Below are 23,159 nucleotides of genomic sequence, written 5' to 3' on the forward strand. Positions count from 1 at the left end.
ATAGAAGTAGCAAAATATGTGAACTTACAGTCATGAGAAAAGCACTACCTAGAGAAACCAAAATTAAGATAAGCAGATAAATATTTCGGGCCCGAAACAGTTATTTGTAAATGTTATTGGAAGTTGTTGTTATTATTAATAATAATATTATCATCATTATCATTATATCAATATTATTATTATCATTATATCATCATCATCCTGTCAAGTGCTAGTCCCAAAAGAACTGTTACGGCTTGAAAAAGCAATTTTCTTGCCATCTTTTCATGGATCGACCAAGTGACCGTTTCCCATTTGGACGATACTTCATTATTGCCTTAAGATCCTGGATGAAACCATTCTTGAGAGACGTGTTCCTTCCAGTTTAACTGATATCTGGAGATATACGAGACATTAAGTTCTTGAAGGATATCTTCATTTTTCTTTCGATCCCATTTAGTGTAGCCAGCTGTTCGGCGCATGAATCTCATCTCGCAAGCTGTTAGTCTGCTTTCATCTTTTGTCCTTATAGTCCACACTTCACTCCCATAACATAAGTCTGGTCGAGCTATTATTTGATAAAGACGAGTACGAGTTGATTTTTGTACTAATGAAGGTTTTAAAACTCTATTAATGATCCCCATTGATTTGCTGAATTTTACAATTTTCTCTGATAAATCCAAATTTTCAACAAAAGTTTATGTCCTAAATAATTAAACTCATTAAGTCTTTCCAAAATTGTGTTATTTAAACAAATTTTGCTTGGTATTGGGTATTTACCACAAAAGGCCATTATTTTTGTTTTGTTAATGGATATTTCCATTGAATATTTTTAAGCTATTAAATTTAAATTATGTACTGACCATTACAAATCATCTTCAGATGTTGCCAGTAAAACAAGATCATCTGCAAACGTTATTACATCTAATTTTAAATTTCAGTTAATAGTGATATATCCGTGTTTTGTTTCTCTAAAATCTTTCACAATGGCATTCATACAAACGTTAAAAAGCAGAGCATAGAGGCCACAGCCTTGTCTGACTCCTGAGTTTATTTCCGTCCAATGAGTTATGTTGTCTTTTATATTATTATTATTATTATTATTATTATTATTATTATTATTATTATTATTATTATTTAAGTACTGCCTTTAAACAAATGCGCCCATAATTTTTATGCTTATATTTTGTATATATACTGCACAAGTAAACATTTAGGGTGCACGCTACGAGCGTGTTAAACTAGCCCCGGCTATCGACTAGTAACTTGTACACGATTCTTATCATACCATATCGCTAACACTAGTTTATGAATATGAAAAACGTAAGTTCGCTGATCATCTACCGGAAACCCGCGCTAAGAATTTTTATGAATACGGCCCTTATATTTTAATTTACTCATTCAGAAATGTAATAAGTTACTATCATTATTAAAACAAGTTTAGGCGGGATATTCAAAACTATATTATATATATATATATATATATATATATATATATAATGTATAGAAAGTTTTATGGTTTATAGTGGTATTTGAACAGCGAAATATTCTTGAAGTGTTAGTGAAATCAGTATAGCATCAATGTGCAATGTGTCGCAGTTCCAGTGCAGTGAGTGAATTGACAACAAAATGATTACAGTGCTGAAAGGTACTTGTCGATGTATGAACATATCATACTCGTGGGTTTTAATTCGAACTTAGGGTTAAGATACAAATTAGATTCACTTTAAATGTTATTTTAAGTGATCGTGCTTCACTTAATTTGGGATGCTCATTATTATTATTATTATTACTATTATTATTATTACTACTATTATTATTATTATTACTATTATTAGTATTATTAATTTTATTTTTATTAATTATGTTTATTATTAATTATCATTATTGAGTGTAATTAGTTACCACCGTCACCGGGTATTTACCCGTCTGCAGTGTGAATATATATATATATATATATATATATATATATATATATATATATATATATATATAACTAGCCGTACCCGTGCGCTCCGCTGCACCCGTTACAAATAAATATAAAGTAATTACATAATTAAAATAGGACATTTGATCCAGGGAACATTCGTGTTTGATAGAAGGATAAATCGTTTAACATGTTACTTAATTTAAATTGTATTTAAATAATTAAAATGCGATCATTTTGGTCCAGAAGCCACTCATTTGGTGCAATGAAAATTCCTTTAACATGTTTCTTAATTTTTATTACTTGCAACCATAGTTTAATGAACATTGACATCATTTAGATTTAATGTGTACGCTTTATTTGACTTGCTATATGTTTCCATTGAATTATGGTAATAACTTAATTTTAACCATTGTTTTCTACGTATTCAGTAAATGGCGCTTGGCTCACTGTGGTTGCGAACCCTTCAAATAACTTAAATAACTTAAATCATATCATATCATATCATATCATATCATATCATATCATATCATATCATATCATATCATATCATATCATATCATATATCATATCATATCATATCATAACATATCATAACATATATCATATCATATCATATCATATATCATATCATATCATATATCATATCATATCATATATATCATATCATATCATATATATCATAACATATATCATATCATATCATATCATATCATATCATATCATATCATATCATATCATATTATATTATATAAAAAGTGTGTTGATAACGGATGTAACTTAGATAAACATTATTTTAAGAAATACAGGAAACGAATATACAGAATAGCCTTTCAAGTTTCCTGCGCATAAGAAGCTATTTTAATCTTACCTGTCCTCAATTCACTCAGACGTTACTGTAATAAGTTACCATTATAGCATTATGTCCATCTAGAGAAACTACACTATCAAATGGTGAAATAATAATTAATTATACAAATCGGTTAATTTAGCTTCCGATATTACTTCATACAAACACAGAAACATTCTCTGTAGGCTATGTTTCATAGCTTTCGATCGTTGTTGTCCAAGGCCCCTTATAGACGAAGTCATTTGTTTTTTATTTCATTACACCGCCTTAGATGGCAGTTATTTTAATTTTAAAACTCATTTATCTCATTAAATATCAGTGCTATCAAACTTTTTCAAAGAATAAAACTTATCGGAAATGATTTTTAAAGAAACTGTTGTTATGTAACATTTTTCACAAAACTCAATAATAAGCGCGATATTTCGATTTATTTAATTCAGGCCCCCTTATAACCCCCCTTTTAAATAATGTATTTTGAATGCCATATAGCCTAAAATCTAAGCTACAACCAACTTAATTTATATTCTAATTTTCATCGAAATCCGTTCAGCCATTATCGCGTGAGAAGGTAACAAACATCCAGACAGACAGACAGACAGACAAACAAAAATTTCAAAAAAGCTATTTTCGGTTTCAGGGTGGTTAATTATATATGTTAGGACCAATTATTTTTGGAAAACCGAAAATTACCAGAAAAATTTCGGCTACAGATATTATTAGTAAAGATAGATTACATGACTGATCTTATTGATACAATTTCTCAGAATTTTGTCAGTTATATTTGATGGAGATGACTATTGCATTTACTGTAACTTTAGTTTGCAAACTCATAATTAGTATCTTTCTGGTCTTATAACTTTTTCGGGCTGTATTTTTTGCGTTTATTCAGAAGTCATACAAACAAATTTATAATCTTTAACATTTAGGTTTGAATTATTTATGAAAGTTGAGTTCAAGAAATGTGGTAAAAAATGTTGCGATTCATGTGTCGTTACTGAAAGTGCTTGAGTACAGGAAACCGAAAGAGAAAGAAATAATTTCTGAAACTAATTACAAAAAAAGAAGTTAAATACTATATTGGTTTTTAAGCTTTTACGGTGAATGTGATTGGAATTAGGCTTTTGGGTAATCCATCCTGTCCCGGAACTTGATATGGAACTTGGAAATGTCAAGTTCCAGGACACGGTGGATTACCTAAAAGCCTAATTCCAAAGTAAAAAAAAAAAAAACTTTAATCTTTCTGATATACATCAGTGACATTATCATTAAGTATCAATATGAAATAATATTGTACCTCTTCTGTGGCTGAATTAACAAAACTGCAGTATATTGGTCAGAAGTGCCAACACTATTTCCTAAACATAATTATCCCTTCTCAAAATTCAATTTATTTAGGTACTGTACAGAAGACGGTGATATTATGTTAGTCATACAGAGAATGAAATTCATGACCGTAAAACATGCTGTTTGAAAGCAGCATGATATAAGTAGCAAAATTTGATATGTTATATTGAATTATTTCAACGTTATGCAATTTGTGTTGTTTTGTTGTGTGTGTTTTTGGGAAATATCATTCAAATTAGTGCTCCGACATAAATGTTATAACTAAAACCTTGTGCATCCCTCGTGTTTATCGTACGGCTTGTCCTCCCCCCACACGTTACCTGCACTTTATTTACGTTTTCACTGTGCCTAAACGAGACGCTCCACTGTATTACTCGACCAAGGCCAGTGGAGTCCTGCAGCCCGAAGCCGTGGCGCTACTGCTCCTGCGTTCGTAATACCGCATCGCGATAGTTCACATTACGCCCGCAGCCCCACTCGCCTTGGTCGAGTAGTAATTAAATTGTTTTCTGACTGGAACTTTAACGCAGACTCAAACCGGGTACGTATCTTAAACTTGAATACATTCAGTATATAATGCAAAATAAAATTAGTAACTTGGAAACATATAACATTGTTGGTAAGAGTAAATACCTATCTACTGATGATCATCGTGCATTCACTCATCATTTCGATGATAAATATTCAATAATCGTATATAACAAAGCTTTAATTTTTAAACACAATAATATGCAACGAAACACGTATTTTAATAATTTTAAATTTACCGCTTGTAGATACCTTAGACTGAGTTAAACATAGAGATAAACCCTTCGTAAAAATGAAGGAATCTCATTCCCTACGAGAATTACAAACGTGTACTACCAAAAATAGTTGAATCTGGCCTATACAGGGTACGAGATGTGTTAGCGAATCTGTGAATATTCATGGACTACATTTACAGATGTAAGTATTTCGGTTAGATCCATCAGAATGTAGGTCACGCGTGATATGCTCCAGTGACATTTTCTGGTTCTCCTGGTAGTTTTATCATGCATGACGTTATGGCCAGAGTACTCCCAGGTCACCAGACCAGTACCGATACAGAGATCACTGCAAATGGAGTACGACCGTTTCGAAATATTTACTGCAGCAGATACGAACATGTATTCTGCACAAAGTTAGTTATTATAAGTAAAAGCTTTTACAATTTGTATAATTGAAATATCTTCATTCACAAATTAGTTATTTAACATCATCAATAACATAGTTTAGAATTCAGAGTGCTGTATTGGAGTTAAATCGCTCGCTTGAACTAGGTCGAATGTCGCACCCTCGAGTGAGATAAGGTCTGTCGTGATACGCTAGTAATAAATAGAAGCACAGTACAAGGTCAACTCACCGACAAGTCCTATCTTGTATGGAAGGCGACAGATAAGATACACATATGTTTTGCTCTCACGGTAAAAATAAGGCTTTATTTCTGCGTTTATGACAAACGTCTAATGGAACATACCAAAACAGTAACATGGAGTTATAAATAAAATAGTATGAGAAACTTCGATATACAGTTATTACTGTTAATTAATAATTATTCAATATATCATTTACCACATATAAAATATGATAGGTCCAAACATAGTATTCCGCCTATATACTGTGACAATGTAGAAACGTTTTACAAAATATTATTGATATAACAGTAGATTAATAACAATATTAGTACAGAGAGAACGTCACAGAAAATATAATAAAACGAATAATCATGCTGCATAACTGTTACAGGCGCAAAGATTGATACACTAAGTATCATAAGTAAGAATTTGTCCCACTACAACTTTTAGTCGCTCTCCATTTTTGACAGTGTACTTCTTGCCAGTAACAAATCGAATGCCTAACGCTCGTCTTATACCGTTCAAGGATTTATCGCTCGGGACAATTTTACCCATCATGCATGTGCGCTACCTATCGGATTATGTTATGAACTACTTGGCACTCGAGTGAAAACGTCCGGTGCAGACCTGTGGTTTAGATCTTGCGACCAGTTCCAACCTCTCATAGAGACTGGTCTGACCATTTCTTCTTTGGTCTTCTGATCTTTCTGTAATAACTGATTCAATTGTCAAAGTTCTTATGTACTGTAAAAATATATCGATTGTGTTCGGGAAAAGGGGGTTAAATAATTTTTTGTGTAAATTGAGTTTTTTCGCCAGGTAAATTATACAAACTATATTCTATAAGTGGGTGTGCAAAAAACAAAGGAATACTAGCATTTTATGTGTTTTATTTGTGTATAAAATTATTTGCAATAAGGTTCGTAAGTTAAAGCATGGGCACTGAGAAAAGCAGATAAAAGCAGAATAATGGCTTATGAAATGCGATTCATGCGAAGAACAGCGGATCTGAAAAGAAATTGTGAAATTTTAAAGGAACTAAAAACTCAACCAGTTTTAGATTATATTGTTCAATATCAGTCTAATTGGAAACATCATTTGGAAAGAATAAGTAATAGTAGATTCCCAAAGGCAATTTATGATTATGTACCACATGGCCAAAGATCTGTGGGTCGTCCTGCTAAGAGATGGCGTGAAAATTTTATGTGAGACCGTGACAGGCCTTGTGGCCTAACACTTGTCAGGCAGAAGAAGAAGAAGTTAAAGTTTAATTTTTCTGTAAACTCATTTTTATGACTTAACATCTTTTACTCAAACACCAACGATATTCATTATTTTAATTTGTGTCTTTACAAAAAAAAAAAAAAACTACAAGTATTTCTATAATAACTCTCTTCTAACAGTATTTTCATTGACATGATAAATAGTAGAAATTTCTATGGACGCAGCTCTTTTCACATAGAATTTAACGAACTTCGATCATACAATCTACAAGTCCAGGTACACTGACACATTTTCTCTTTGAAAACTTCACATCTCTTCTGATTTCATACCAGGAAGTGTTACTTATGTATAATACTTTTCCGTGATATTTTCATGACGTGAAAAATATAAACAGTTTTCTTTTTACTTATTTTCTGTAGAGAGTGTGCTCTGACGTTGGTTATAACCTAGAAAGGACAAGTTACAACGCTTAAAGTAAATATTCCTTCAGTGGAGTCAATTTATAAAATGACAAGAATTTATTTGATGCCTCTTTTATTTTTGGAGCTATGAGAGCATTTCACAACTCGTGCGAGAGACCGACCGAACGACCGACCTTCATTTGCATTCCGAGTGTTAACCAGATACAAAAATATGTAAAGTGGTTTAAAAAAACTAGTGAATATCAGTACGGTACATTTTAATTTACAAATTTACTTCTAATTGTATATGACTGTTGGTTCATTGGGCGGTTAGCTGGTTTTGATAGAATTACACTTTGCACAGGGTATCCTCATATACATTTTTGTGCATGTTAATGTTGTATAACTGATGCCCCGGTGGAAAGTAATGTGACTGTGGCCCGAGACCATCAACATTATTATTATTACTATTATTATTATTATTGTTATTCCGAACTCTATTTTATTGTCTAAATTAGATAATATTGGACTATAGGTAAGCTACGTAAACTGGTTTGAAAAATTATTTACACGATAGACAATCAAGTGTAGCCCAAGAATTTGGAATACTCTCTCTGATCCATTTAATATTATTTGTGGAGTGCCCCAGGGCTCTAGTTTAGGACCTCTTCTATTTTTAATCTTCATTGACGACATTTGCAAAAGAATAAGTTCTGGCTATTATTCGCTGACGATCTTAAAATTTTTCGAAAAATAAAAAAGTGCTGACTGTCAGTTTCTTCAGGATGACATTAATTGTATTGCCAATTGGTCAGTTGATAACGGGATGATGATTAATGAATCCTAAACTTACGTAATATCATTTTCAAGGACAACCTCTAAACTAAAATATGTAATAATTAACAGAAAAATTTGTGTTACAGACCTCGGTGTATTAATTGAGAAATTATATTTTCACAACCACATTGATTATATTTATAACCATGCAATAAAAATGTTAGGAATAATTTGGTCAATTACTTATTCTTTTTCAACACTGACTCTCTTTTAATACTATAGAGATCGAAACTCGAATATGCGTCTGCAGTTTGGAACTCTATTACAAGTACTGATTCGGCAAAACTGGAAAGTATTCAAAGGAAATTTATTTCATTACGTTCGTACAGATTTCTGCCTAATAACTCCGAGTATAACTATGATAACAAATTCGAGCACTTTAAATGTTGAAGCTTGTATGCTAGACGTCATGATCTCGATTACTTATTCTTATGTAAGGTCCTTAAATTTGACATTAATTGTCAATCTTTCTTGAACAGTGTCGGCCTTCGTATTCCTATTAAGGGCACGAGACATCACAAACTTTTCTATACTAGAAATTCTAAATCTTCCTCGCCGGTCTCCAGATGTATTAAAACGCTAACATACATGTAGGCGATTTCGATTCATTCAATTTATAGAAGTATTGGAACACGGCAATGTGTTTGCTAATATTATTTGCATAATCCTTATACACAAATTGGCAATACTTTTGTAAGAATCTATTCCTTTCCATAAAATATTATAGTATTAATTCTTGTAAATTAATCATCATAATTTATGTACTTCATTTTGTACTTATCTCAATTATTTAATTTGTACCATAGTTGTTCATTTTAATGTATTAATTGTATCACTGTGCTGGACTGTTATTGGCCAATGGCTGTTCTCCAGCATATAAATATCAATAAAATAAAATAAATAAATACTAATTATTATTAATTCCAATTTTACTGGTTCCTTTTTGTATTCCATCATTACGTATTTTTACCTGTTCTGTCTTCGTAGTTGTAGATTCCGCCCTTCACATTGTAAATCTGTTGGGTAACACACTGTAAATATTATAAGAAATTTAATGAATTTTGACGTAGAACTACGTGTCGTAAAATTGTGAAAATGTTTAAACGTTTACTGCACGTAAACTATAAAAACTATGTTAAAGATTTATTTAACAGTTGGATTGAGGACGGAATGATATCGCTTTTTAACGATTTGTAAACTGGTCGGACCAGATGCGCAAGGAATGAGGGGGGAGAAGGCGCGATGAAAATGGCTGTCTTTAGCGATCAGTCACCGCGGTATAAATCAGGACCGATTACGTCAGTATGACTTGAGATACGAAAACTAGAGTATGGGAACCAGTTTAAGGACAAGTGGCTTTAACATGAAATGTTATTGAGATATTTTTGTGATTCAAACAACGTGATTAGTGTATAAAAATACCATTTATCAGCGAGTTAATTTACGAGAGACGCAATACCCAGTTTGTGAGTGTATTATATTTCAAATGCCCAAGAAATTCGAAAAAATATGTATAAGATCGGGAACGGCGAAATGCATTAAGAGAGGTATTCGAGGGTACAAGGATTCAGAAAAGACCAAATGTCGGAAGCCGAACGAAAACGAAAGTACAGGGCCCGGTTGAATACCTCTAACGAGATTGGAGATTCGCTTCAGCGTGAAGTGAAAACAAAGTTACTGTGAACAAAGGTGGCTTTACAATTCATTTTTGATAATCAGATAAGTCGATCTTATTGTTACATCTATACTAATAATAAATCTGTAGCCGAAATTTTTCTGGTAATTTTCGATTTTCTAAAAATAATTGGTGTCAACATGTATAATTAATCATCCTGAAACCGAAAATCGCTTTTTTGTAATTTTTGTTTGTATGTCTGGATGTTTGTTACCTTTTCGCGCGATAATGGCTGAACCGATTTATATGAAAATTGGAATATAAATTAAGTTCGTTGTAACTTAGATTATAGGCTATATAGCATTCAAAATACTTTATTTAAAAGGGGGGTTATAAGGGGGCCCTTAATTAAATAAATCGAAATATCTCATTATTGATTTTTATGAAAAATATTACATAACAAAATTTTCTTAAAGAACGAGTTTCGATAAGTTTTATTCTATGCAAAATTTTGATAGGACTAATATGACTATGATGTACCGAAGTACATATTTCCGTGCAGGAATTCTGCATTACCATTATGGCGAGATATACATACTAGGTTCAAAAAGTTCCCGGAATTTGCTAGTATCATAGAAACAACGTACCTTAAACACTATTCTACAGCATTCCCTTAGAAATAGTTGCCTTCCGCAACAACGCACTTTTGCCAACGCGTGTAGAGTTCCTGGAAGCAGGCCTGAAAGCCATTTTGTGAAACCCGTCTTAGTGCTCTCGTCGCGTTTTCGATAACCTCTTCAGCATTGAATCTCCGTCTTTTCAGATGACTTTTCAGACGGGGAAACAGAAAGTAATCAGGTGGTGAGAGATCAGGAGAGTATGGTGTGTGATCCAAAGCAGTTATGTTGTGCCTGGCAAGAAAATTCTTTACAACAATTGCGCGATGAGCAGGTGCATTGTCATGCATAAGGAACCAGTTGTTTTCTACCCACTTTTCTGGACGTTTCCTTCTCACTGCGTCCCGGAGGCGACGGAGGATTTCTACGTACAATTCTTTCGTTACAGTACGACCTTCTGGAATGAACTCATGATGGATGAGACCCTGAGAGTCGAAGAAAACTTGCAACATAACTTTGCCTTTGGAAGTGTCCCTAGGAAATTTTTGCTTCCGAGGAAATGTTTTCGATTTCCACTCAGATGACTGTCGTTTTGGGACTGGGTCGTACAAGTAGCACCAAGTTTCATCACCAGCAATAATTTTGTTTAAGAAATCACCATCTTCATCAACCATACTGATCATGTCCCCAGCAAGAGTCATTCTTGTTTCTTTCTGTTCTGCCGACAAAATTTTCCACGTAATGCATGTTGAAATGCTTGTGAAGAACATTGTGTACACTTCCGACTGATATTCCGATCTCTGCTGCTATCTCTTTTATGGTTTTACGTCGGTCGTCCCTCACAACATTACGCACACGCTGAGTGATTGCTTCATTTGTTGCAATTGTTGGTCGGCCGCTGCGTACGTCATCTTTGATGCTATCGCGGCTACCAGAAAAGCGTTTATGCCAGGCATACACATGAGTTTTTTTCATTGCTGCTTCGCCATATGCTTCTTAATATCTCTGCAGGAGTTTTGTGTAACAAAACACAGAACTTCATGTTTGTACGTTGCTCTGTGGACATAATTACAAAATGCGACGAACAAACAAAACACTATGATAAACAATTGCCTACAACTCAAAACCAACAATCGCCATTATCAACAAACTTTAAGGAAATGACATCATGAATGTTACCAACAAAACAAATGTATAATATCCCTTGTTATATATTAATACGAAAAATGGTAGTAAAATTCCGGGAACTTTTTGAACCCAGTAGTAATATCCGTTTTAAAATAACAATGCTTTTTATATCATGGCCAGGTCAGATTAAAATACGAGTAATAAGAGATAAAACAAATGACTCTGCGTTTATTTAAGGCGGACTTGGAGTCCTTGGACAACACTCGAATTAATATACGGATGATATGATATCGACCCTCACAAGTATTAACATTGTAACTCACTTTCTTCCATTTTTCAGGAGAAGCAAATGAAGTTTTAAAATGATCGTGTAAATCAATGTATACAGATAGTAACAATAAGGTTTTACATGTGATTGGGAAGGTTTAGAGCTACAATGATAATACTGGAAGAAAAAGAAACAATTTAAGACCATATTAACTAGCATAACAAAACCATAAAAAAACTGAGTTACAATGTTAGTATTTGGGAGGGTCGATATGTATTTATAATATACTAAATGTAGTTATATTATAAAGAGAGAGTATTTGTGTGTTTATATGAGGCAATCTCAGAAAACTATTTATAATTCTTTCATCAATGGAAAGTGTAGTTCCTTTAGATGGACGTGGGCTTTATGTCATTACAGAAGCTCATGTGTGAATCGATGACTGGGCACAAATGCAGATAAAGTAGGACTAAACAGAACCTTACGCACAGAAAATTTTGCATATTGTCGAAACTAATAATTAGCTATATGTACCGCAGTTAAAGTTAATGCTATTTGGAGGTACCTTACTGAAATTTGGTGTCTGATTAGCGTTGCGTTTTTTATGAAAGAATGAACGTCAGAGATGGAATAATTTTACAAATATACATGCGGCAATATTAAGTATTAATTATTCAGTAACATAACAGTACATATTTTATTGCTTAATTACGTATTTGGATGAGCTACGGTGATGTATACTTAATAGGTAACAGTTCTATGTAGTGCACAATACTCCATACCGGTATTGAATAATTAACAAAGAAACATCTTCAGCATGACTTGTGGTTTGTAGGCCATCTCAAACCCCGAACTCCACCCCTCTGAGCGCGAGATCTTATATATCCGGTCAGTTACGGCCAAATGTTACAATAAAAACAATTAACAACATAGGTACCTCAGTTATAACATCATATCGGATGAAATTATGATGTAATTACATAATTAAAATACGACTATTTGGTTTAGGGAGCATTCGTTTTCGTTGCAAGAATAATTCGCTTAACATGTTTGTAAATTTGTCTTGAATACGTTGCGCTGCTGGAAAAGTTTTTCTTCCTGAGATTCAAGAGCCCTCACAACCAATTAAAAACTTAGGTAGGTACTTATAGTAGTACATCCGTTATCAACACACCTTTTAAATAATATAGAGCAGTACAACACCTTATTTTAGATGGTATCGTTCGGTGACAAAACTTCTACCAGCTGAGAGTAACAACCTTCAGTTCTTACAAATACATTCTATTTCAGACACGGCTAGGTCTAACATAATACCAAGCTTAAAAGTAGAATTAATCGAACAACTCCATAACCCTTTGCATGGTAATAACAGTTATATACATTCATAGTTCTAAATACAACTTTGAAAGTAATTCAGGAGCAAACGATTTATAATTTATTGATAATAAATTATTTGTTAACTAACAATAACAAAGCTGTATTTGGAAATATAACAGATTTAAGTCAATGATATTTATTTATAACAAGTGCAGCGAAGCGCGCGGATACGGCTAGTATATCAATATATTAAAGCTTTTTTTCAATCTTCATGGCTTAACACATTAAACAAAACCAAGTTACGATACACGGAAATGTCCACAGACAAAATGTCCATTTTTTTATGTCCACAGTCCATATGTCCAGTTTCTTCTGTCCTTCAAATTAAAGTCCATTAATTTATAAGCCCAGTTATTTAAAGTCCACTACATTACAGGTCCATTTGTAATTGTGTTCACAGAAGGTCTGTCAGTAATTTAAAAGATCCACAAATCTGAAGTAATAACCAATTTAAAAAACCTTCAGTCTGCTTTTAATATGATGAAAATAATACTGTCAACCAGATGTACATTATTTTAGAATTTTAATATTACATAATAACTGTAATTGTATCATATGTTAATTCAATTATACAAATACCATTAATTTGCTTCCTTATCGTTTTCATCATAAGGAAGTTCTTCTGCATACAGTTTCAACCGATAACTAATGCCTACAAGATTTGTCAACGTCACCGTTTTCTCTATATACATGGTAATTCCGCACCATTTCCTCAATGTGTCTTGAACTTACAACATAGAACTTCTTTATAGGATGACGTATTGCCATATGGCCTGCCATTATTTGATTTATTAATAACTGATTGTCATTTCGGTCCTGCTGCAAGTTTTCGATGAACTTGCATATGTTAGCATGGGGAGTTACTATACATTTTTTAAATTTGTAGTGCCATCCTTCTATTGTATTAACTGCCCTTTGAGTCCCATTCAAGACTAGGTTATAAACATGCGGAGGAAAGCGCGGCGGCACCTCTCGTCTTCTAACTCTGGAAGGTATCCCTCTTAGGAAGGTCCTTTCTATGTATAATGATACTGTAAATCTAATACTGATTCCTCTACACCAACAGAAACTTCATCAAATGTATTCGAAATATGATCCAGTGTATAACTTTCGAATGTAATTTCTTACTTTGCCATTTTCCCTGTTACCTATTATAAGCAGCCTTTAATCCAAGTTGAACAATATGACGCCAAATGGCCTGACAGACAACCTTCTATTTCTGTTCTGTAAGATGTATTATGAACATTACAATTAATTGACAGTAAAAGTCATTTTATATAACGAATATGGACAACATTTCTTGTGGACATATTTGTTTGTGGATTAAATGTCTATGGACGTTATGTTCAGTGGACAAAACGCTTGTGGACATAACGTGATTATGGACTTTCTTTTTTTCTTTGGACTTGATGAAAAGTGGACACAACTGTAGTGGACCAATTATCCTGGAACCCAAATGTACCTTCTTCCTCCCCGCCATGTAATTTTTTCCTCCCCCTACTTGCAACTCCGTCGTGCTTTCAGTCAAGCACAGGTTGTGTGTGGAAGAAATTTACCATGCTTTCTAAGACATTTACTGATAAACACTCGAAGTTTAGTTATTCTTTAAAAGACAAACTGGATATTTTGAAACGATTGGATGAAGGGGAAACTATTTCTGCTATCCCAAGAAGTACAATTCATGACTGGAAGCGTAATCGGGCTGCACTGGAAGAATATTGTCCATCCACGAGCTCTAATGACAAGCACCGTGCATTGAAGCAGCCTAGTGTTTTCAAATACGATAAGGAACTGTTTCTATGGTTTCAAGAACAAAGAAGGAAAGGTACTCCAATATCTGGCCCAATTCTGAAAGAGAAAGCGCTTGATATGCATAAGAAACATGGATGCGATAATTTCTCTCCTAGTGATGCGTGGTTGTTAATGTGGAGGAAAAAGTATGGTGTTCGTCCGCTGGAAATTTGTGGAGAGAGGATGTCATCTGATACCGTTGCAGCTGAAAAATATAAATCTACATTCCGAGATTTGATGAGTAAACTAGAATTATTTCCCTAGCAGATATACAATTCTGACGAAACCGGTTTAAATATCTAAAGTCTACCAAAAAGAACATACCGTATATGTTTTATGGGGCTCAAGCACAGCAATCTATTCTGCAGGATAATCTTATTTGCCAGTTTAATTTTCCTAAAGAAATAAGTTATTATTGTACACACAACAGATGCTCGTATATCGTATGCAAGTATTCTTTACATTATAATTGGTTAACATGTAACGAAGTTCAGTTTGTTTGTAGAAATGAGTAATTTTCTCGCAATTTATTTCCAGAAAATTCATGCGTTTTTATTTTTTTCGGATGGAGAGCTTTAAGTTTATTGTGTTTGTGTATATAAAAAGTTTACGAATATACTGATTGTAACTATTGTAATCGGTTTAATTACTGTACTATTCAAATGTTCACAAATACTTTCTTATCAAATTTACCCACATCAATTATGCAGACGATGTAGGGATAGTTAACTATGTTCCGTACCGTCCTGACGTGGCCTCTGAAGTCACGTGAATGCCGGACGACGAAGCGGACGGACGACATAGCAACGGATCACAGAGAATTTACTGTATATAAATGTACAAGACTGTTTAACGTATGAAGAACATCTCATATTATAGTGTGCACAAATGAACGTGTTGAAATGGACTTGAACAAATGTACATTAAAACGTACCGTGAACAGTCACTATTAACATGCCTGAATGGCTGTATCTTGTATGCTATGTACTACATCAAGAAAATTTATTAGTTAATGCTTAATATACTTTGCGCACAAAGATAAACATTACTGCTAAATAGTACTGAATTGTTGCATTTTGTTAATATTTAATGTAAATGACACTATCATAGAAGATTAAAAAGAAATATCCCATTCAATGGGTATGTGAATAGTATATTTGTTTTCAGATTACGATTTTGAGCATACGATGGTAATCATATGACCGTTGTAAAACAACTTTTTCAACTCATCGTTACATCGAACAACATTTGACCACAGTTCAACAATCTTGATTCAACATTTTTTGGTGATAATTCTGCGTCGTGTATACAAAATATTATATAACAAATTATCATTATTTCTGAAACTTACATTTTAGTACATATAAAATAGAAAGTTCATATAAGTTTGAATATTGACAATATTTTGTTCTTTAAATGTGTAGATATTTGATCAGAACAAATGTAACTTTTCTTTCCGCAAAGAAATTTTACAATTTAACATTTGTTCAGGTAAAAATCTGCACATTTAAAGACTAAAGCTAAAATTCTTTCAATCATTTATTATCTTAATACAGTCCTCTCTAAATTTGACTGAACATATTGAAAATTCAGTCAATGACTTTTCCAAAATAAACTATGAAATATTTCATATAAAACAATTATCATCTCCAAAAGAAAGCAAAAATGAGCAAAATTGTATTGAACTTATTTCTTTGAAGTACCTCAAAGAATAACCCCTGAAATTACTGACATTACTTAAGGCTCATCCTGTACATTAATATAATTATGATAATGAGTATTGAAATGGGGAGTGACAGTGAATAATGTAGAGAAACCAAAGAGCCACGAGAAAAACTTTTGCAAACTTATAAATGTTCTTCACAAATACGACTCCGTCATCGTCGGCATTCGAACCCGGGTCAGCAGTCATGAGTAGTTATAGTTATAGTTATAGTTATTATTATTATTATTATTATTATTATTATTATTACTATCATTATCATTATCATTGCGTATAATATATTTTGTGTGTACGTTAGTAGCTTACGATTTTGTTAATGGCGTCGAGGTTAATTATTATGTTTGATATTTTAATCTTAATGGCTTAAACATGTATTCAAGTTACAAGAGTAATAAAAGAGCTTTATGTTAAATTAAAATATACATTTACATTATCAGACGTGTTTTTATAGTTAGAATAAAAAATATTTCGAAGCTTAACAAACAAAAATAATATTATTTTGTTGATGTAGGTACTGTATCTCTAATCTTTATTTTGTATATTGGTGGCCTACACGTACATCGTCAGCTTAATTATTAATAATACGACATACCTAATTTAAATTTTAGAAAGAAATGGTAAAGAATATATTTGTTTTCTTTCTCCCTAGATGACGAGTTAAAGATCACTGGAACACACGTATATAACCGAGATAGTTTATACTCAACATTCAAAACTCGCGAATGGATTAGTGATGTGATGTGATTTGAAGACCTGTGACTTTGTCCCTGTATGGTAGGTTGTCAATGGTTCCCATCTTGAGTACAGTTCCAAAATCACAGCTCAAACAAATCGCCTTCTGTGCCCGATATGTGACTCTCAGCGTTGGCGATGGCGACTGATGTACGTATACTCTTATTTATAGTAAGTGACAGCTCTAGAGTCCAAACAATTGCAAGTCAGAAGATTAACTTGAAGAACAATATAACTGGGATATAATTAATTTTCGTCTTACTAAAATCGCAAAAGTTAACGTCGGCAACTCTGATACTGAAGCTAAACACTCGCTATATTCTTCCACGAATAACGATTAACATCTCGGATAGTGTTTTGTTTTCAGTATACACGCCGCGGTAATCACTATTGTTGATACAGTGCGTTCGTAGCTCGGCCGGACCGTCCCGCGGAGGCCTTGGACTGGGTGAAGATTGGCGCGCCTGCCGCCAGAGTAGCGCTGTAGTTACCGCTGACGTGCCAGTCAGTTGAGTTGGATCTGTCGTGAGGGAAAGACGTCTGTGCACGTGTTGTGAGTAAAATTGTGTTGTCTCGTGGTGATAAAGTGTCTATTAATAATGGTTGAATACACTTTAGAAGAACGTATTTTTCTCTGCGATGCGTATGTGAAATATTCTTCTGCAAGAAGGTGTCGAAGAGAATTGGAACATCGTTTTGCAGGTGTTCGAATTCCTGGCAGGTCAACTATTCATGACCTTGTCAATAAAGTCAGACGTACAGGATCTTTTTCAACAAGAAACGTGTTCAACAACGCCGTGTACTGACAGAAAAGAAGCTTGATGAAGTAGGGGCTCGGTTAGAGCACTCGCCCCGCAAATCACTGCGACGTTTAGCACAAGAGGTTAACATTTCCAAGACGTCAGCTTTTGTGGCAACGAAACTTCTGAAACTTAAGCCGTACAGGGTAACTGTAGTTCATGCTTTACCACCACAAGATCCTGTAAGTAGGGTTAATTATTGCAATTGGTTTGTGCAGTCCGTTCATAATGGCGACGTGGATTCACTTTTAACGTTCTTCACTGATGAAGCGTCGTTTCATCTTCACGGTCACGTTTCTACTCAGAACAATAGGTACTGGGGTACCAAAAATCCCCATATTATTAATGAAATTTCTCACCAAGCTGCAATGTTGGGGTTTAGTGTGCAGTGAGTGCAAGTAGAATTATCGTCCCATATTTTTCGACACAACAGTTGATTCACACGTTTATATAAATTCAATTTTAAATAATTTTTTTCCGCAACTAACAAGAAATGAACGATTGAGGGCTGGTTTCAGCAGGATCCAGCTACAGCGCACACCGCTGCGAATTCTATGCATGAATTGCGGTGTGTTTGGTGACAGAATAATTAGTCAAGAATGGTGACCACCTCGTTCTCCTGACCTATTTCCATGACATTTTTATTTATGGGGAACGTTAAAGAATAAAGTGTATGTATCAAATCCGCACATGTTACAAGAATTGAAGGACAACATTACGAGAGAAATACATGCAATCAGTCAACATGAACTTTTGCGAGTGAACCAGAATTGTTTTCGGAGATATAGGGCATGTGTTCGAGTTGAAGGTCATCACTTTCAACATATGTTGTGATGCAGGTAAGCGTAATGTTAGTCGAGTAGTTAGTGTTCCGTACCCATGACTTGCCGGTCATTTACGTGCTGGCGCGCCAATCTTCACTCAGTCCAAGGCCGCCGCAGAACGGTCCGGCCGAGCTACGTACGCACTGTATAATGTAAGACATGGCTCCGGTATATCAATTCAATTCGCAGAAGAGCGATAAACATAAACATCTGTCTGCTATTGATTAGAAACATTGGTATTCCTCGTGGTTTGTCCAAAGATAAGTAGGCTAGATGGCAGCGAAATTGAGTTGTGGACGACTTGGAAATCTACAGACAGGAAACGGTGCCCCATAATCACCTAAAATTATCCGAACACAAAAATAACACTGTGACAAAATCGCTATTATCCATCACAGCGATTTTTTTCGGATCTGTTACAGTTAGGAGCTGTGACGGCAAAACGCTGTCACATCCCACTTCTAGACTGCAGTTAAGACGCAATTTCAAAGCTTATTGATTGGAATATGCTCAAGTCATGGATGATTATAATTAAGAATGCCATGTCCTGCTTTATCTTACTAGGGAAATTTTAACAATTTCGTGTTATAATGTTCTTTCAAATTGAGCATATATCTCTACGGCAAATAATGAAATAGGTATAAAAAATCAACTGCTCATACCAACTACAACGGTGTTAAAACAACTCGGAGGGATTACCTTAGTTTCCCACGCTCAAGTATGAGTTTGATTCTCTCGAACTGTACGACGAATTAAACCTGAAGTTTTTGAAGAATATTGCTCCAAGTTTCTGCTCACTTGTCATATAGAATATGGTTGCACTATGCGGATACTCTATTAAATTAATGAATCCTCTAACATCATTGGTCTCATCTAACGCTAATTCTAATAGCCGGTAGTTATTTATAAGCAAATATACATTGATGATCCCAAAGCTTGGATACATGTTAATGAACTCGGAAATGAGACACTGCACTGAGGTTATCCCGCAAATATATGTCTGTCTGTTCGTAATTTAGGACATGTTACATGTCCACAGCAAGTTAAATATTTCAGTGCATTTAATGAACGAGTCCATTACAGCAAATATGATTTCATTGGTCTTCAAATAAAGTCTACCGGCTATGTGCGTTACCCTACAGTCATACATATCACATATGACATACGGTTAGAGTGGTTCCATACAGAGTCCATCACTGACAGAACAACGTTGACTAATCTAAAGACGGTACTGTACGCGCATTTTGCGATATAGGTTGTGCGACACTTGTAATCGGAAAGCAGGTGGAGAATAATGCTTATCGTGCGTTATTACACTTAAAATGTTTCTCAGATGTGTCAATTTTACATCTAAAACAGTAGCTTCAATCTTTAGAAAATTATTAATTTTTAATGAAGAAAACGTTAACGACAGTGAAGAACTATTGAGCTTCATTGCAAATACCCCAGAAGACTGGCACTGACAGACTTCCATAAAAATATAAATACTGTTCTCTAACCAGGAGATTAACCGTGAAAGGAGTGTGCTTACTATTGCGTCATCTATTGGAGCGAAGTGTATAATTAATATTACTGTTATAACGCCAGTTTAAAAAACATGCGCTCTCCTGTATATGTTATTTCCTGTAAGGAGAGATTAAAAGAGTGGTATAATACAGTATAACGCGATAATATTTTCATATATAAAAACATTCCTTCATTATGAAGATGCTTTATAGTAGTCAGGTACCACGAACACCGTTAGCAATATCCGGTCTTTCGATTAGAATTTTACGTTTACTCCTATATTTCCTCCATTTAAAATTTAGCCTTTGCAACATCTTACTGAGTGTCTCACCACACCACGGAAAATTTATTTTTTCTCTGATGACTGACAACAATTGCGAACAAGTTGGAACAATTTTTTTCTCTTTGTAGAATTCTTGTACAGTTCTACGTACTTACTTACTTACTTACTGGCTTTTAAGGAACCCGGAGGTTCATTGCCGCCCTCACATAAGCCCGCCATTGGTCCCTATCCTGAGCAAGATTAATCCATTCTTTATCATCATATCCCACTTCCCTTAAATCCATTTTAATGTTATTTTCCCATCTACGTCTCGGCCTCCCTAAAGGTCTTTTTCCCTCCGGCCTCCGAACTAACACTCTATATGCATTTATGGATTCGCCCATACGTGCTACATGCCCTGCCCATCTCCAACGTCTGGATTTAATGTTCGTAATTATGTCAGGTGAAGAATACAATGGGTGCAGTTCTGTATTGTGTAACTTTCTCCATTCTCGTGTAATTTCATCCCTCTTAGCCCGAAATATTTTCCTAAGCACCTTATTCTCTAACACCCTTCACCTATGTTCCTCTCTCAAAGTGAGAGTCCAAGTTGCACAACCATACAGAACGACCGGTAATATAACTGTTTTGTAAATTCTAACTTTCAGAGTTTTTGACAGCAGACAGGATGATAAAAGCTTTTCAACCGAATAGTAACAGGCATTTCCCATATTTCAATGGGTTATTTATGAAGGGGCCTAAGTCTTGAATACTAAATTGTTAGCAATTTAAGAAAAAACTGCTTACAGGCCGAAATTTTGAAATTAAGGCTGAAATAAAAATTGTATCATAAATTCTACTAAGCATTAGAGTGTAAAATTTATTCCTCTTCATATCTAAATGGATGTGTCTACTCCAAAAGAGCAGTTATTACATTGCAAACTCATTTTCACAAAATGAGCGACTTAGGCCCTTTCATAAATAACCCATTCATTTATTCTGTGTTTAATTTCCTCCCGAGTATCATGTATATTTGTTAATGTTGCTCCAAGATATTTGAACTTCTCCACCTCTTCGAAAGATAAATTTCCAATTTTTATATTTCCATTTCGTACAATATTCTGGTCACGAGTCATAATCATATACTTTGTCTTTCCGGGATTTACTTCCAAACCTATCTCTTTACTTGCTACAAATAAAATTCCCGTGTTTTCCCTAGTCGTTTGTGGATTTTCTCCTAACATATTCACCTCACCCACATAGACATGCAGGTGATGTAACCCGTTCAACTCCAAACCATCTCTGTTATCCTGAACTACGTATAACACATAAATCGAAATCATCAATATCTATGTTCCTATCACTAGGTCTTGGTCGATGTTTTCCTGGGGTAGGTAGAGGTGACGAAGAACCTGCTTGTTCTCTCTCTTTTGACTGACGCCTGATTGATTTAATAAGGGAAGGGGATAAACCCGTGTAGTGAGCAGCTCTATCTATGCTACGATTAAGAGGAAGTGCCAAGTTTTTCCTTCCCTATTCCTCATCACACACTTTTATCACATTTACTATTACTTCCCGCGCTTCACTATGAACAGTTTTACTCTTCTTACGTATGTAAGAATCGCACACACGACACGACACGACAAGACTTATTCACATGAAAACAGCATGTCTACTAATAATTGGAATCAGAGTAACTCTCAAAGCACAAACCATAACCAGGAGATTAACCGTGATCTAATTTTGTAACTAGGGTAGTATAAGCATATGTGTATTATGTTTTGTGCTTTGAGAGTTAGCCAGTGGAGATGCGTGTACCCACGTGTGTGACCGTATGACATCTTATGACATCAACATTCATTCATAGCTTTACACCGCTGCGTCTCATTCCCCTGAGACTTTCTCCTGGCTGGAGTACAGTATATAGCCTATGTTTTTTGCTTTAGAATACACGTGTCAAACGATTACTGAATTTTCAGCTGGTTTCTTCATAATAATAGCATTTTTCATGCTTAAAATTGAACATTTTAGTGCTACACATATTCTCTGCTACACAGTAAATTTCTCACGTTTTATTAATAAAATTACTGAAACAAAGTGAAATCACGCATTTATCAACTCAACAAAGCTTTCACGTTCTGCGGATATTAGGTTATGGTAGAGACAAAAGTGCTGCATTGGAGTTAAATCGCTCGCTTGAACTCGGTCGAATGTCGCACGCTCGAGCGAGATAAGATCGGTCGTGATACGCTCGTAATAAATAGAAGCACAGAACAAGGTCATCTCAGCGACATGTCTTATCTTGTATGGAAGGCGACAGATATGATACACATATGTTTTGCTCACACGGTAAAAATAAGGCTTTATTTTCTGCGTTTATGACAAACGTCTAATGGAACGTACCAAAACAGTAACATGAAGTTATAAATAAAATAGTATGAAAAACTTCGATTTACAGTTATTATTGCTAATTAATAATTATTCAATATTTGACTTACCACATACACTATATAATATGATAGGTCCATACATAGTGTTCCGCCTATATACTGCGACAATGTAGAATCGTTTTACAAAATAT

The sequence above is a fragment of the Periplaneta americana genome, chromosome 16, assembly GCF_040183065.1.
Source record: "Periplaneta americana isolate PAMFEO1 chromosome 16, P.americana_PAMFEO1_priV1, whole genome shotgun sequence".
NCBI classification, from domain to species: Eukaryota; Metazoa; Arthropoda; class Insecta; order Blattodea; family Blattidae; genus Periplaneta; species Periplaneta americana.